General features: G+C 51.9%; 1 protein-coding gene across 8 annotated transcripts in view; it reads right to left on the reverse strand.

The window, feature by feature from the left end:
• The window catches only part of DLG5 (discs large MAGUK scaffold protein 5), a 1254082-nt gene that overhangs the window by 1099602 nt on the left and 141639 nt on the right, over positions 1-12841 (reverse strand). The window lies entirely within an intron of this gene.

Below are 12841 nucleotides of genomic sequence, written 5' to 3' on the forward strand. Positions count from 1 at the left end.
GCCCTCATTGAGATGGCTGATGCCATCCGATGGAAGCTGGACGAGGGGTCAAGAGCGGTGTTGGTGCTGCTCGATCTGTCGGCAGCATTCGACACCGTCTCCCACCCCCTCCTCCTTGACCGTCTGCAAGCAAAAGGCATCCAAGGCAAGGCCCTGGAATGGTTTTGCTTCCTTTCTATCCAATCGGACACAGGCAGTAGTCACACCCCCATTTACCTCGGACAGCCGTCCGCTCAGGTGGGGAGTCCCTCAGGGCTCCTCACTTAGCCCCCTTCTATTCAACGTTTATTTTTCCCCCCTGGCCGAGATCATCGCTAAATCTGGAATCAAGGCCACTTCTTACGCTGACGACATACTGCTACTGTTTTCATATGACTCCCCATCCCAATCCACCTTTGACCCGTTGAAAAACTGTCTCCGCAACATCGCAAGTTGGATGGATAACAACTCCTTCCGGCTTAACGCCGGTAAAACCGAGGTCATATTTTTCCACCAGCCCGCACCTCTGGACTCCAACTTGTGGTGGCACCTCGAACTGAGCGCACCTCCTTCGCCTAAAGACTCAGTTAAAAACCTCGGGGTAATCTGGGATGCCAACCTTTCTTTCCAAAAACAAATTCAGATGGTATCCGCTGCCTGCTTCTCGAAGATGAGGATGATAAAAAAGTCCTTGCCAGTCATACTAGGAAAACAATCGTGCAGGCTCTGATCACCTCCCATTTGGATTATGCCAACGGATTGTACCTCGGACTTCACTTGGGCCTTCAACAGCGTCTCTAGACAGTCCAGAACGCTGCTGTTCGTCTGGTCTCCGGCCTCCCTTTTCGTGAACATATCACTCCCCACCGGCATAGGCTACACTGGCTTCCAGTTCACAAAAGGGCGGAATTTAAGGCACTTACCCTAGCCCACCGGGCTGTCAAGGGAAAAGGCTCTGCATACCTATCCTCATGCCTCCGTCCTTACAGCAACACCAGACTTCTCAGTTCCAGCTCTCAACATCTCCTAACTACCCCCAGAATTAAAATAGTTCGTTCTGGGGGAAAAACATTCCAAGTCTGTGCCGTCACCCACTGGAACAAACTTCCTTTGACCATCCGGACCATCCAGGAGGAACTCCCCTTCCGAAGAGCTCTAAAAACCTATCTCTTCTGTTAGATCCATCTGAGCCAGTCACAGTCTCATTACCCACAGAAGCGCCGGGACACCCCGTTGGGGTATCTGTGCGCTATATAAAATGCTCCAAATAAATAAAAGAAAGCCACTTTACATGTTGAAAAAACTGTATTTTGCACTTATGCATAGGTTCAAATAGTGTAGACATTAATTATGTTAACACAATGTTTAATTCCATGATGGCACAGGAGGTGTTCATTGTGGAATTGCTCTTTTGAATCCCTCAATGAATACTTTTATGACTGGTATGCAAAAAATAGACTGAGGTTTTCTGTTTTCCAGATATGCAGAGATTGCTGCTAAATGCAGTCTTATAGACGTGTATGCTAGATCGAGGAGAGACACATGGGGTTAAGTGTGAAGACCCCAGCCTAATCTTTGTTCAGAGATTATCTAGATGCGTATGCATATTCAGATATGGCTTCAATCATAGGGGGTAATGCTGAATCAATGTCCTCTGAAAAGATGAGCACATCATCTGCACAAACTGCTACTTTTTGTGGGCCTGATCTAAAAGGAATTCCTTTAATGTCTGTGTTAGCTCTTAGCTCGTCCAGAAGCAGTTCAATTGCCAGCACGAATAAGATGGGTGAGAGAGGACACCCTTGTCTCATACCTTGGTATAGTTTGAAAGGTTGGGACATGTAGCCATTGATTCTGACGGCAGCTTGTGGATTAGAGTAGAGAGCTGGCGTCATATGGATGAAATAGTTTCCCATCTTGAATTTACCAAGGGCAGCGCTGAGGAAGGTCCAAGAGACGTTATTTGAAGCCTTTTGTGTATCCACAGCTATGACTGCAGCGGGGGAGTTTATCAATTTGGCTTTAACGAGGAAGTGACAGAAGGTCTTGATATTATCACGGCCTATTCGTTCTTTAAGGAATCCTGTCTGTGTTGGGTGAATTAAAAGATAAAGATCATTTTGTAATCTGTTGGCCGATATCTTAGCATAGATTCTACAATCTAAATGTAGTAAAGAAATTGGTCAGTAGTTTTTGGCGTGTAAAGGATCTTAAAGCTCTTTTTGAATCACAACTATTGCCGCCATAGAGGCAGAGTCTTGGGTGTTATCCTTTTTGGCAAAGTGTGAAAACAGGTTGTGTAAAGGTATGAGGAGAGAGGAAGAATATGTCTTGTAAAACTTACATGCAAAACAATCCGACCCTGGGTCATCTCCTGATTTGAATCCCTGAATGACCTTTACTATCTCAGCATGCGTTAAAGGTTTATTAGGAAGATCTCTAGATGATTCTTTGTTTAGTTTTGGAAGAGAAAGTTTATCTAGGAAGGTTTAGGGATTCTATTTTAATGGGATTATGGGGTGATACAGCTTTTCATAGATGGATTTAAAGGCTTCCAATAGTGCCGCAGGAGACGTAAGATTAAGATTCACCCGAGTCTTAATGGCAGAGACATTTAGTTTATTTTTCCCAAACTTCTGAGAACTAGCCCTATTCTTACTAATCATTTCTACCGCCTTCCTAACTGCCACCCACTTATGGGCTCCGTTACTATTCTATTATTCAAGACTCTTTAGTTGAGGCAGTACTGTCAATCCTCTAGGACAGGGGTCTCCAAACTTTTCTGTAATAAGAGCTACTTATGTTCAGTGACAATCACCCCGAGCTACTATTATAAGTGTTGTAATAGTGACCACATCACACAAGATTACATTAGTGGCCACTATATGCAAGATTATTAGACATGATCACCTCAGTGCATCAGGTATGGTTTCCAGCAGCAGCGTTAAAAAAGGTAACAACACTAGTAAAAAGTCTTCCCAACACTGCATGATATTTAAATCAAATAGCAGATGTAAATATATTTTAAAGATTCACCTATTTTTCTCCAAACATCAGTGTATGATTTCTGAAAATATTCATATCTTCATCTCAAATACACACTTTTCAATGTTGGGTTTACGTATATTAATTCAACCAAACAAAAGCTTAAAAACTAGTAGGCTAGGCTGAACACAGGAGAGCTACTTGCAGGTAGGTGCTGAGCTACTGGTAGCTCACAAGCTGTTCGTTGGAGAAGTCTGCTCTAGTATGTTTAAGAGTACTTTCAAGTTTTTTAATCTGGAGTTCCAACTCATTCAGTTGTTGATGATCCTTCTTATTCTTGACTGCCATCTGGTTAATCATACAGCATCTTATCAATCAATCAATCAAAGACATTTATAGAGCGCACTAATTACCCGTGGGGTCTCAAGGCGCTGGGGGGGGGGGGGGGGGGGGGGGGGGTGGCGGGGGGGGGGTGCCGTTACTGCTCGAACAGCCAGGTCTTCAGCTTCTTCCTGAAGGAGAGGTGGTCTTGGGTCAGGCGCAGGTCGGTCGGGAGGGAGTTCCAGGTCTTGGCGGCCAGGTAGGAGAAGGACCTTCCTCCTGTCGTCGCTCTTCGGATGCGGGGGACGGCGGCGAGGGCGTGGTTGGCTGATCGGAGGTGGCGTTTGGGAGCGTAGAAGTTGATTCGGTTGTTGAGGTAGCTCGGGCCTTGGTCGTGTAGGGCTTTGGGTGCGTGGGTGAGGAGGCGGAAGGTGATTCTTTTGTTGACGGGGAGCCAATGCAGGTCTCTCAAATGTCCGGAGATGTGGCTGGTTCGTGGGATGTCGAGGATGAGTCTGGCTGAGGCGTTCTGGATCCGCTGGAGTCTCTTTTGGAGCTTGGCGGTGGTACCGGCGTAGAGGGCGTTGCCGTAGTCCAGTCGGCTGGTGACGAGGGCCTGGGTGACGGTCTTCCTGGTCTCGGTGGGGATCCACCAGAAGATCTTTCATAGCATGCGTAGGATGTTGAAGCATGCCGAGGAGACGTTGTTGACTTGCCTGGTCATGGAGAGGGAGGAGTCCAGGATGAAGCCCAGGTTCCGTGCGTGGTCTGTCGGTTTGGGTGCGGTGCCCAGGGCTGGAGGCCACCAGGAGTCGTCCCAGGCGGAGGGGGAAGAGCCCAGGATGAGGACCTCTGTCTTGTCTGAGTTCAATTTCAGGCGGCTGGTCGTCATCCACTCGGCTATCTCTTTCATCCCTTCGTGCAGGTTGGCTCTGGCGGCGGCGGGTCGTTGGTCAGGGAGAGGATCAGCTGGGTGTCGTCGGCGTAGGAGATTATGTTCAGGTTGTGTTGGCGTGCGATGGCCGCGAGGGAGCTCATGTAGACGTTGAAGAGGGTGGGGCTCAGCGAGGATCCTTGAGGGACGCCGCAGATGACTTCGGTGGCCTCTGACTTGTACGGTGGTAGGCGGACTCTCTGTGTTCTTCCGTCGAGGAAGGAGATGATCCATTCCAGAGCCTTCTCCTGGGTGCGGTGGCAGATAGTGTTGAATGCCGCGGAGAGGTCCAGGAGGATGAGGGCCGCTGTTTCTCCGTTGTCCATCAGGGCTCGGATGCCATCGGTGGCGGAGATGAGGGCGGTCTCAGTGCTGTGTTTGGCTCGGAAACCAGACTGTGAGGGGTCGAGGGATCCGTTCGTCTCAAGGAAGGCGGCCAGCTGCTTGTTGACGGTCTTCTCGATGACTTTGGCTGGAAACGGGAGGAGCGAGATGGGGCGGTAATTCTTGAGTTCGGTGGGGTCCGCTGTGGGTTTCTTGAGTAGAGCGCTGAGTTCGGCGTGCTTCCAGCTCTCAGGGAAGGTGGCGGTGTCGAAGGATGTGTTGATGATGTCTCGCAGGTGGGGTGCGATGACAGCGTCGGCCTTGTTGAAGACGTGGTGGGGGCAAGGGTCGGTCGGAGATCCGGAGTGGATGGAGTTCATCGTGCGGACGGTGTCTTCGGTGCTGATCGGAGTCCAGGCGCGGAGGGTGGTGGTGGGGGGTGGTGGTTCGGTCGTGGTGTGCGTTGGTTGGTTGTTGAAGCTGTTGTGTATGTCCGCGATCTTGTTGTGGGCGCGCCGATTGTGCGCCGAAGGTAAGCCCGTCTGCGCCCGTCCGCGACCAGATTGCGACCAGCGCCAGGACCCCTGGACCTCGAAGACCTCGACCTACCCGCCTGACGTACTCCGCCGCCACCCTCACCGCACTCAACACCGGCCGACTCCCAGAATGCCACCAAGCCACACCACGACACACCCACGGACCTTTCAGCTGCCACGCCTGCAAGTTCTCCTGCATCCGGACCAGCCCCGCACCAGCACCCGCCAAGTCGAACGCCAGCAGTACCCACCTCAAGTGCATCCTGCTCAACACCCGCTCCGTCCACAGACACGCCATCGAACTCTGGAACCTCCTAGACGCCACAGCCCCTGACGTTGCCTTCCTCACGGAGACCTGGATGAACGCCTCTTCAGCTCCCGACATCGCCATCGCTATCCCAGAGGGCTACAAGATCGTCCGGAGGGACCGCAACGCCAACCAGATGGGAGGAGGCATCGCCATCATCCACAGGAACACCATCCGTCTCACGACCAGCACCGACAACACCCTGACCAGCGCCGAACACCTGCATTTCCAGATCCACACCAACCCGAACACCACCCTCAGAGGCACCCTGATCTACCGACCCCCTGGACCACGCACGCAATTCAGCGAGGACATCGCCGACTTCGTCAGCCCGCATGCCCTCCCCTCCGCTGACTACATCCTCCTGGGGGACCTGAACTTCCACCTGGAGAACAACAACGACCACAACACCAGCACCCTGCTCGACAACCTCGCCAACCTGGGACTCAAGCAACTGGTGTCCACCCCCACCCACCTCGCCGGACACACACTCGACGCCGTCTTCTCATCCAGCACAGACATCAACTTCAGCCACGCCACAGAGCTTCAATGGACGGACCACAGCTGCGTCCACTTCACCTTCAAGAGAACAACGACCCACCAACACCAGCAACACACCGCCCGCAGAAGCTGGAACAAGATCACAGCAGACCAGCTCGCCACCTCCCTGAGCCAACACCCTCCTGCCAGCTCAGCGAACCCCAGCCAGGCCGCCGATAACATCACGAAGTGGATCAGCAACTGCGCAGACGAACTCGCCCCGCTGAGGACCCCGCCCAGCAGACCCGGCAGCAAGAAGGCCCCATGGTTCACCGACGAACTCAAGAGCTCCAAGAAGAACTGCCGAGCCCTCGAGAAAGTCTGGAAAAGGGACCCGACACCGGACAACAGGACCTCCTACAAACTGGCCACCCGGAAACACCACCAGCTGATCCGCGCCGCCAAGAGAACAGCATTCAAGGACCGGTTGGACAACAACGCACACAACAGCAAGGAACTCTTCAACATCGTGAAAGAGCTTTCCAACCCCAGCGCAGGAAACAACGACATCACCCCATCGCAAGACCTCTGCAACTCCCTCGCCTCATACTTCCACAACAAGATCACGGACATACACAGCAGTTTCAACAACCAACCAACGCACACCACGACCGACCTGCCACCCCCCCCCACCATCACCCTCCACGCCTGGACCCCGATCAGCACCGAAGACACCATCCGCACGATGAACTCCATCCACTCCGGATCACCAACCGACCCCTGCCCTCACCACGTCTTCAACAAGGCCGACGCTGTCATCGCACCCCACCTGCGAGACATCATCAACACATCCTTCGACACCGCCATCTTCCCCGAAAGCTGGAAACACGCCGAACTCAGCGCTCTACTCAAGAAACCAACAGCAGACCCCACCGACCTCAAGAATTACCGCCCCATCTCGCTTCTCCCGTTTCCAGCCAAAGTCATCGAGAAGACCGTCAACAAGCAGATGGCCGCCTTCCTCGAGACGAACGGATCCCTCGACCCCTCACAGTCCGCCTTCCGAGCCAAACACAGCACCGAGACCGCCCTCATCGCCGCCACCGATGACATCCGAGCCCTGATGGACAATGGAGAAACAGCGGCCCTCATCCTCCTAGACCTCTCCGCGGCATTCGACACGGTCTGCCACCGCACCCTAACACGGCGCCTCAGCAACATCGGTATCCAGGACAAGGCGCTGGAATGGATCATCTCCTTCCTCGACGGAAGAACACAGCGAGTCCGCCTACCACCGTACAAGTCAGAGGCCTCTGAAGTCATCTGCGGCGTCCCCCAAGGATCATCACTGAGCCCCACCCTCTTCAACGTCTACATGAGCCCCCTCGCGGCCATCGTACGCAAACACCACCTCAGCATCATCTCCTACGCCGACGACACCCAGCTGATCCTCTCCCTGACCAACAACCCCGCCGCCGCCAGAGCCAACCTGCACGAAGGGATGAAAGAGGTAGCCGAGTGGATGACGACCAGCCGCCTGAAACTGAACTCGGACAAGACGGAGGTCCTCATCCTGGGCTCTTCACCCTCCGCCTGGGACGACTCCTGGTGGCCTCCCGCCCTGGGCACCGCACCCAAACCGACAGACCATGCACGAAACCTGGGCTTCATCCTGGACTCCTCCCTCTCCATGACCAGGCAAGTCAACAGCGTCTCCTCGGCGTGCTTCAACATCCTACGCATGCTACGGAAGATCTTCTGGTGGATCCCCTCAGAGACCAGGAAGACCGTCACCCAGGCCCTCGTCACCAGCCGACTGGACTACGGCAACGCCCTCTACGCCGGGACCACCGCCAAGCTCCAGAAGAGACTCCAGCGGATCCAAAACGCCTCAGCCAGACTCATCCTCGACATCCCACGATCCAGCCACATCTCCGGACATCTGAGAGACCTTCACTGGCTCCCCATCAACAAGAGAATAACCTTCCGCCTCCTCACCCACGCACACAAAGCCCTACACGACCAAGGCCCGAGCTACCTCAACAGCCGAGTCAACTTCTACGCTCCCAAACGCCACCTCCGATCAGCCAACCACGCCCTCGCCGCCGTCCCCCGCATCCGAAGAGCGACTACAGGAGGAAGGTCCTTCTCCTACCTGGCCGCCAAGACCTGGAACTCCCTCCCGTCCGACCTGCGCCTGACCCAAGACCACCTCTCCTTCAGGAAGAAGCTGAAGACCTGGCTGTTCGAGCAGTAGCGGCACCCCCCCTCCCCAGCGCCTTGAGACCCTACGGGTATGTAGCGCGCTTTATAAGTGCCACTGATTGATTGATTGATTGATTGTTGTGGAAGTATGAGGCGAGGGAGTCGCAGAGGTCTTGCGATGGGGTGATGTCGTTTCCTGCGCTGGGGTTGGATAGCTCTTTCACAATGTTGAAGAGTTCCTTGCAGTTGTGTGCGTTGTTGTCCAGCCGGTCCTTGGATGCAGTTTTCTTGGCGGCGCGGATCAGCTGGTTGTGCTTCCGGGTGGCAAGCTTGAAGGTGGTCATGTTGTCCGGTGTTGGTTCCCCTCTCCAGACTTTCTCGAGGGCTCGGCAGTTCTTCTTGGAGCTCTTGAGTTCGTCGGTGAACCATGGGGCTTTCTTGCTGCCGGGTCTGTTGGGTGGGGTCCTCAGCGGGGCGAGCTCGTCCGCGCAGTTGCTGATCCACTTCGTGAGGTTGTCGGCGGCCTGGCTGGGGTTCGCCGAGTTGGCAGGAGGGTGCTGGCTCAGGGAGGTGGCGAGCTGGTCGGCTGTGATCTTGTTCCAGCTTCTGCGGGCAGCCTGTTGCTGGTGGTGGTGGGTCGTCGTTCTTTTGAAGGTGAAGTGGACGCAGCTGTGGTCCGTCCATTGAAGCTCTGTGGCGTGGCTGAAGGCGATGTCTTTGCTGGATGAGAAGACTGCGTCGAGTGTGTGTCCGGCGAGGTGGGTGGGGGTGGACACCAGCTGCTTGAGTCCAAGATTGGCGAGGTTGTCGAGCAGGGTGCTGGTGTTGCGGTCGTTGTTGTTCTCCAGGTGGAAGTTGAGGTCTCCCAGGAGGATGTAGTCAGCGGAGGGGAGGGCGTGCGGGCTGACGAAGTCGGCGATGTCCTCGCTGAATTGGGTGCGTGGTCCCGGAGGTCGGTAGATCAGAGTGCCTCTGAGGGTGGTCTTCGGGTCAGTGTGGATCTGGAAGTGCAGGTGTTCGGCGGTGGTAAGGGTGTTGTCGGTGCTGGTCGTGATACGGATGGTGTTCCTGTGGATGATGGCGATGCCTCCTCCCATCTGGTTGGCTGTGCGGTCCCTCCGGGTGATCTTGTAGCCCTCTGGGATGGCGATGGCGATGTCGGGAGCTGAAGAGGCGTTCATCCAGGTCTCCGTGAGGAAGGCAACGTCAGGGGCTGTGGTGTCGAGGAGGTTCCAAAGTTCGATGGCGTGTCTGTGGACGGAGCGGGTGTTGAGCAGGATGCACTTGAGGTGGGTGCTGCTGGAGTTCGACTTGGCGGGTGCTGGTGCGATGCAGGTCCGGATGCAGGTGAACTTGCAGGCGTGGCAGCTGAAGGGTCCGTGGGTGCGTCGTGGTGTGGCGTGGTAGCACCCTGGGAGTCGACCGGCGTTGAGTGCGCTGAGGTTGGCGGCGGTGTACGTCAGGCGGGACGGCCGGGGTCTTCGTGGGCCAGGGGTCCTGGCACTGGGCGCGGTCCAGGCGCAGACAGGCTTACCTTTGGCGCGCCTTCGGCGCACAATCGGCGCGCCCGCTGCGCGTGACCGCTGCGCGTTCGCACGGTCGCCATATATGGCGAAGTGCGCGGGGGGCGGAGCAGCTGGGAGCGGGGAGGGTACAGAAGGCAAAAGGGGCGGGGCTAGCGGCGGTGGCGGGAAGCGGGGAGGGATACAGAGGGACGAAACTGCTATTACACCAGTTATAAACAGAAATGACAAAAATACTAACTAAACAACAGTACAATACTAAGCTAAGCTAACAGTACAGACAGCAGGGCACAGGGAGAGAAGCGGCGCCCAGGAGCGACCACGGACCACTCCGCTCGAAGGAGGGGGCGTGGTCACGCGGCGGCAGCCGGCCAGCGAGGCAGTGAGGCGGAGGGGGCACACGCAGCAGCTGGTGGCCGTGCGGCGCGGGGGTGTCCTACAAGTAGAGCCTCCCAGAACACTTTAGGAGGGGTGTCTGTATGTTGTTCTCATTAATACAGTGACTAATATCTGTTGGATCGAGTGACACATATCGCTATCATCAGTGATAAGATCCCTCATTCTCAAGTGCTTCCAGGGAGGTAATGGAGTGCCAACATTTGGTTTACTGGCAAGGCATGCATGATCAGAGATTAAAATTGGTGCAAAGTTTGGCGACAAAGTGTTTTGAAGAAGAAAGTCCTTTACCAATAAATAATCAATCCTTGAGTAAGAGTTGTGTGACTGAGTAAAAAGTGTATTCGCTTCCAGTAGGGTTGTGGATTCTACAACCATCCAACAGTTTGTATGATTTATATAAGTTTAGGAGTTGTGTATGAGATCTGGTGGGTCTAAACTGCATATTGGAGAAACTATCCAAGGTGCCATCCACAGAGAGATTGAACTCTCCACCTAAAATAATAACATTATTCTTAGGTAGGTCAGAAAAAACACAGATAATATTAGACCAAAAGGAGGGCTCATCATTATTTGGGGCAATGATGTTGACCACAAAAAAGCTGAATCATCCTTTCTTCACTGACATAATAAGCAACCTGTCTAATTGATCGCATTGGTATAGAGATGCTGAAATATTCAATTTTTCAAACGCACGAATAACCCCATTTTTGGCTCCGTGCCAGAGAGCTAAACCAGTCATAATTGAAGTTTACTGCAACCCTGGACACTATTCCAGTTTCCTGATACATTTCACCTTGAAGTCTGTAACAATAATTAAGGATTTGTTTTCCATTCAACAGGGGGATTTAAATCTTTTGTATTAAGTGACAGCACTTTTAAGGACTGCTGAGCATAAGCCTACATGTGGACACAACATTACATTCTGTATAGGGAGTACAGCAACTGTCTTGTCATCAATGTGGTGCAGAATTTTACAGTTGTTGTATTAATGCAATATGGGAGGTGAAGGTAAACACAAACCTGTGGTGGTACAATCTATATTACAGTGAAAAAAGAAGAGTCCAAAAGGAAGAAAGTCAGAGTAGAGGAGAAGAGGATGTACAGAGAGAAGAGTAAAAACAACAAACCCAACCCCAGCAAAAAAAAATGAGCCCCTCTAAATCCACCTATCATTAAGAAATGGGAGCGGGGGTGAGCATCACAGTATGTTCCACAATGCTAATTAACAGATAAACAATATGTTTGTACCTTAAAGGTTTAAAGATCATAGCTGTTGGAAGTTTCATGGGTTTAGTAGAGCCAGTTGAAGAGATTGTCGATGGAACTCTGTGTGCCCTTTCAATTTCAAAGTCTTTGTACAAGGAATGCAAGCTTAAAGGAATTCAACACATGGACTGGCGAGTCTTCCATCCCTGCTGGAAGGCCAATTGCTTCTGCAATTTCAGTTTTCTAGGTCTGAGACAGCATTAGATAGGTGGACCACTTTAGCATTCATCACTTCCAAGATTTTTTGCGCTTAGATTTATCATCTTTAAAGCAACTAATGTGAGATTCAGCTTCTGTGATTCTCCCAACCAGGTTTCTGAAGTCCCTCCACAGTCCCTGGATATCTAGTTGAATGAGATCCATATTCGTCTTTGTACTTTGGGCTAAGTCATGTAAAGAGGACAAACGCTGCAGAATAAGATACATGTTAGCCAAGTAATCGTTTTTTTACTTTAGAGGTGGGTCCAGCATGGAGGCGTAGAGTTAGCTCTCTTGAGCCAAGTTTGGAGTCCTTGGTTCCCTTTAGTTCTTTGTCTTTTGTGCAAGCCATTGTGGATAAAAAGGAGGGAACCCAGGATACACTCTATCAGAAAAGGCGAAAAGGCAGTTGCCAAGTCGGTACCTGGAGCAGTGCTGATGCATCCAAAACAGAATGTGGGATCATTGATTGATGAAGTTGTTAATCTCAGTGGGCAAAGTGACTAAACAAGAAGATCAAAAAGTTGGAAGGAAAAAGTTTCAATCAGTCGCCTTCACTAACAGTGAGCTCTGTGTGTAACCGAAATGTCGCAAAGAGGTACCCTGTTTAGGAGGGTAAAAACCCACTGATCTTTATGTGAAGTGCCACAGATAATAGGCTTTATTGCAGCAAAGTGAGCATGTAAGCAACATGATGGCAGCCATTTTGTCACGATGGGGGTTCCCCGACATTTAGCGGTGTTGGCAAATTTAAGAAAGTATTAGTGATCCAAATAACCCTATAGAGTGAACCATAATGGGTCTTGTTGAGTAGGAGGCTTGGATTTGAGGTATTTGTGGACGTAAAATTAAGCCTACAATGTCGCGACGTTCATTTTGAAGGCCTGACCTTGAAAATTGCACCAGTTGCTGAAGTCTGTGAAGAGCTAATCTTTAGAGGGACACTGGTGTCAGGGAGCACTACATAAGTGTCGGAGTGCAAACATTACCCAAAACGACATTTTGGAGTGGAAACCGATTTCACAGATCCCCATAGGTGCACTCGGTCATGCGGAGCAGCTCAATAAACCGCCCCTTCTCATAAGACACAGGCCATGCCAGGAGCTACTAATAATACTGATGTTGTAATAGTGACCACAGACAAGATTAAATTATTGGCTACTCCATGCAAGATTACCAGGCATGATTACCTAAGTGCATCAGGCAGGGTTGCCAGCAGTAGCATGAAAAAAACATTTATCAGTATGAAATATACATGGCAATATACAACACATAGCTGCAAAGCCTCAGGCACCAAGGTAATATTTATAATAAATCTCTCCAACGCTGCATAAATTACCTCCCAAACATTGTGCTTTAAATATATTTTAGAAACAGAACCATT

Source organism: Lissotriton vulgaris, chromosome 5, assembly GCF_964263255.1.
Source record: "Lissotriton vulgaris chromosome 5, aLisVul1.2, whole genome shotgun sequence".
Taxonomy (NCBI): Eukaryota; Metazoa; Chordata; class Amphibia; order Caudata; family Salamandridae; genus Lissotriton; species Lissotriton vulgaris.